Below are 4,550 nucleotides of genomic sequence, written 5' to 3'. Positions count from 1 at the left end.
TACAGAGGGGTTACAATTACATGAGTATTATTATAAGAAAAAAATTCTGTAAGACTGAAGAGTCAAAAAAGAAACAGAAAATTTCAACTCCAAGCCAACTGGACTAAAAACAGATTTATTAATTTGTGCTATTTATGTCTATATTCTTCAACACAATGCCAGAGTGGAGAAGTGCTTTATTTGCTGAATTTATGAATGAATAAGTTAATGTGTGAATGCTTTAGAGATGCTACCTTCCTTATTTTTCTTTGCCCTTATTCTAATAAATGATTTAAAAAACCAGCCAATTATTTACTATTATCCCAAAGCAAGACCTTTAAACTTATTCCCCAAATACATGGATAATAAGAAAGACATATTTTTCTCCCAAATGAATGACAGATAAGATTACTGAGATTTGAGTCAGTTCCATTCAATATGTATTTGAACACCCTGTATGTCTTAGTAGTACAGTGTTAGACTCCTTGCAAACGCCTTATGATTGGTGTTTTCACTTGAAAACACGCATTTGAAACAACCCAAAGAAAGTACAAGAAGTATGAAACAGTAGACTATACTAAGTGTCACAAATAAGGGGTAAGAAAATTCTAGGGAGCAATACTGTGAAAGACAGGAGCCATGTTGGACTAGTATCTTCAGGGCTGGCCTCACAGAGTATACGTTAAGTTCTAGAGAATGTGTAGGGTTTACCTAACGCCAGTGATGGGTTATGAGGATCACTGGGTTGTCACATGAAAAGCATAAGACTGAAAAGGTATGAATAACTTTTCTCGGGAAAGAACAGATTAATTATAGGTTTTTTTTTGTCTTTTGTGGAGCTTGAACTCTGGGCCTGGGTGCTGTCCCTCAGCTCTTCAGCTCAAGGTGAGTACTCTACCACTTGAGCCACAGCACCACTTCTGGTTTTCTGGTGGTTTATTGGGGATAAAAGTCTCATGGACTTTCCTGACCTGGCTGGCTTTGAACCTTTATCCTCAGAATTCAGCCTCCTGAGTAGCTAGGATTACAGGTGTTAGTCACTGAACCCAGCATCATTATAGACTTTGAAACAAATAACAGTAAAGCAATAACAGAACCAAAGGCTTTACATTGCAGTTATAAAAGCACACTACATTGAGGTAGGGAAAATCTAGGTCCGATCTTCCACATTGGAGTTAAGACAGTGCATAACCCTATGCTAAATACTTAAGGGGATCAGAGTTTCTTCATCTGTAACACAGAGCGTGGAGCTACATAGATTTGAGAGGTCATTTTCTCCTTGACAATGTATGTTTCCAATAGTGCTTGCTCTCAAACTACATTTAATGGTCTGCTGCAATAATCAGTTTATACTAGACTCTTCTGTCTGATGTTGACACCTCAATGCCAAATTTGGACAGGATAGATAAAAAATGTTGATCTTCTGGCAGATCTCAAACAGATCTGAATATTCATCTCAATGTTTCTACAGGATGTAAGAGACTGCTCTGAATCTCTGAATACCACCCATCGGCTTGTGCATCATTGAATTACCCACTCTTGTATTATTCTCTGCTTACGTATCTGCTTTTCAGTCAAGTGTGAAATACTACACAGTAGGAGCATTGTCATCTTTCCTCTCTGAGCTTAGAGTTTGCTCATAGAGTTTATCATTATTATTGTGATAATAATAATATTATGATAAATAAATATTTTTGTTTTTGTAAGTTTAAGATACATTAACAAGTACCATTCTACTTCACCTTCTCCTAGTCCCTATTATATGGCTATGTGATAAATCTCACTTGGACACAGAAACTCGAACATATGGAGATTAAACGTAGTGCCTAAGTTCACTCAACTACTAATTCCATAGAGAATACTCCAACCCAAGGCATTTGGACCCAGAGTTCTAGCTTTTAGGTACTTAGAGATGTTTGGTAGATGGCTGTTGAAAAAAATGAATGAAAGGTATTTATTGCTGTTGAAGCTCAAGGTGGAAGGGAACATCAGAGATGGAAAAAGGAAGAAAACCAACCAAGAGAAAAAGAATTCCATGAAAAAAAATGCAGAGAGAATAAACTGCTGCACTTACTAGGAAAGAAGAAGCAGTCTGTTTTTATCATTAAATAAGATGGGAAGAACATTATCCTTGAAGAACCACCATATTGCTTTCCAGAGTGGTTAACAACTATACATTCCCACCAACGATGTAGTAGCTTTCCCTTTTGGCCACATTCCCTCTAGCATCTGTTATTATTAGATTTCTTGATAACAGCCATTCTAACTGGGTTGAGGTAGAATCTCAATGTTGTTTTGATTCCCATTTCTTTTTTGCCCAGAGATGTTGAGTATTTCTTCATGTGTCTATTGGCCATTCTTATTTCCTCTTCAGAGAAGTCTCTGAAGTTTTTAGCCCACTTATTAATGAGGTGGTTGTTTCCTTAAAGATTTGTTGCTGGGGGATTTATTTTTTTATTTCTAAGTATATTTTAGATAGAGAATATTTTAGATAGTATATTTTAGGTAGTATATTTTAGAGTATATATTTAGATAGTATATTTTAGAAACCCTTGTCTGTTGTATAGCTAGTGAAGATCTGTGGGCTTTCCATTTATCTTGCTAACTATGTCCTTTGCCACGCAGAATCTCTGCAGTTTAATACAATCCCATTTGTCTAACCTTCCTTTGATTTATTGTGTTTCTGGGTCTTTATTAGGAAAATTTCAGACTGTGCCAAGGAGCCCTTGTAATGTTTTCAGAGTATCTGCTTTTACCTCAAGGTCTTTGATCCATTTGGAATTGATTCTGGTTCAGGGTGATATATAAGGATCTAAATTTGTTTTTCTACAGGTGTTTAACCAATTTTCTCAGTACCATTTGTTGAAGAGGCTGTCTTTCTTCCATCCTAGTTTTTGTGTGTGTGTGTGGGGGGCTTTCTTATTTAAGAATTGGTAGCCATAGGTCTGCAGGTTCATTTCTGGGTCTTTAGTTCTATTCGATTGGTCCTCAGGCCTGTTCTTGTGCCAGTACCAAGTTTTTTTTTTATTATTATTATAACATATGACCCAGCAATCCCACTTCTGGGCATTTACCCAAATGACCAAAAACAAGGCCATGTTAAAGATATCAGCATTATTTACCATACCCAAATTATTGAACCAACCCAGATCCCCTCAGATGGTAAATGGACCAAGAAAATGTGGTATATATACAATGGAATTCTATGCTTTCATCAGAAAGAATGACATCGCTCCATTCATAAGGAAACAGAAAGACTTGGAAAAGTCATATTAAGTGAAGAAAGCCAGACCCAAAGAAACATAGACTCCATGGTTTCCCTCATTTGTAAGAGTTAGTATATGTCTAGGGTAGTCCTAGCAGATATGCAGAATAGCTCAATAGCTATGTACATATGACCATATCAGATGATGCTAAATGAAATGAATTCTAAGACACGGAAACAAGAGGTTTTACTTTGCTGTTGTTGTTGTTGTTTAATGCACAATGTGATTGTTTGTGTGTGTGTGTGTGTTTCCTATGGTTTATCTTCTGTTGTCACTGCATTTGATTTTGGGACCCTGGGTTGGTTTTTTTTGGGGGGGGGTCTGGTTGTGGGGTCTGAACTCTGGGCCTCCGCACTGTCCCTCAGCTCTTCAGCTCAAGGCTAGCGCTCTACCACTTGAGCCACAGCGCCACTTCCAGCTTTTTTGTTTTTGCTTATGTGGTACTGAGGAATGGAACCCAGGGCCTCAGGCATGCAAGGCAAGTGCTCTACCACTGAGCCACCTTCCCAGCTCCATACCCTGGGTTTTTGTATATATGTTTATCTGAATTAGGGAAGGGAAGGGGAACAACAAAATGGTGAGACAAAGGATGAAGGGAGAACTAGAGCAATAGTGATACTCACAAGACATTATGTGGGAAATGAACTGTACAACTTGAGAGGAGGATTGGGGTGGATAAGAAGGAGAAAAATGAGGGAGGGGGTAACAAGCTCAACAAGAAAATTACTTACTATCTTATGTACGTAACTGTAACCTCTCTATACATCACCTTGAAAATAAAATTAAAAAAAGATGATCCCTGAAGAGATAAGCAAGGACCACATCTCAGTGAGTCACGTGGGAGCCCCAGACGATTGCTGGCTCTGAACAGTATCAGTAGTCCAACAGGACAAGGAGACAAGTAATTGAATGCTGCGAAAGACTAGCTATGTCAAAATAATAGCTCATGAGATTTAAAAATTCCTCCTTGATTTTGGGTCTTGAGGTTTCTCCTGGCTGTAACCTCTTTGGTCTTCTAGGTTTTTTTTTCTTAATCAATGATCCTGAGTCTTTGCATGAGGCTTAAATGTCCTCTCTAAGAAGTTTCCTAGCTCTCATTATCCCCAGCATCTACTCTACATAGCATACTGTCATAAATTTTAATGATATTTTATGGTAGTCACAGGCTCTCTTCCCTGGCTATAGATGTTTTGCAAGCCCACATCATCTATCCTCTTGTCTACCAGTTTTAGGAAATAGAGAAAGATAAGCAAATGTTATTTAATCAACGGTTAATTAGAATTATACTACAAATGAACTATGGTA

Source organism: Dipodomys spectabilis, unplaced genomic scaffold (genome assembly GCF_019054845.1).
Source record: "Dipodomys spectabilis isolate Male_0828 unplaced genomic scaffold, ASM1905484v1 ptg000783l, whole genome shotgun sequence".
Classification (NCBI taxonomy): Eukaryota; Metazoa; Chordata; class Mammalia; order Rodentia; family Heteromyidae; genus Dipodomys; species Dipodomys spectabilis.
This window is presented reverse-complemented; position numbering follows the sequence as displayed.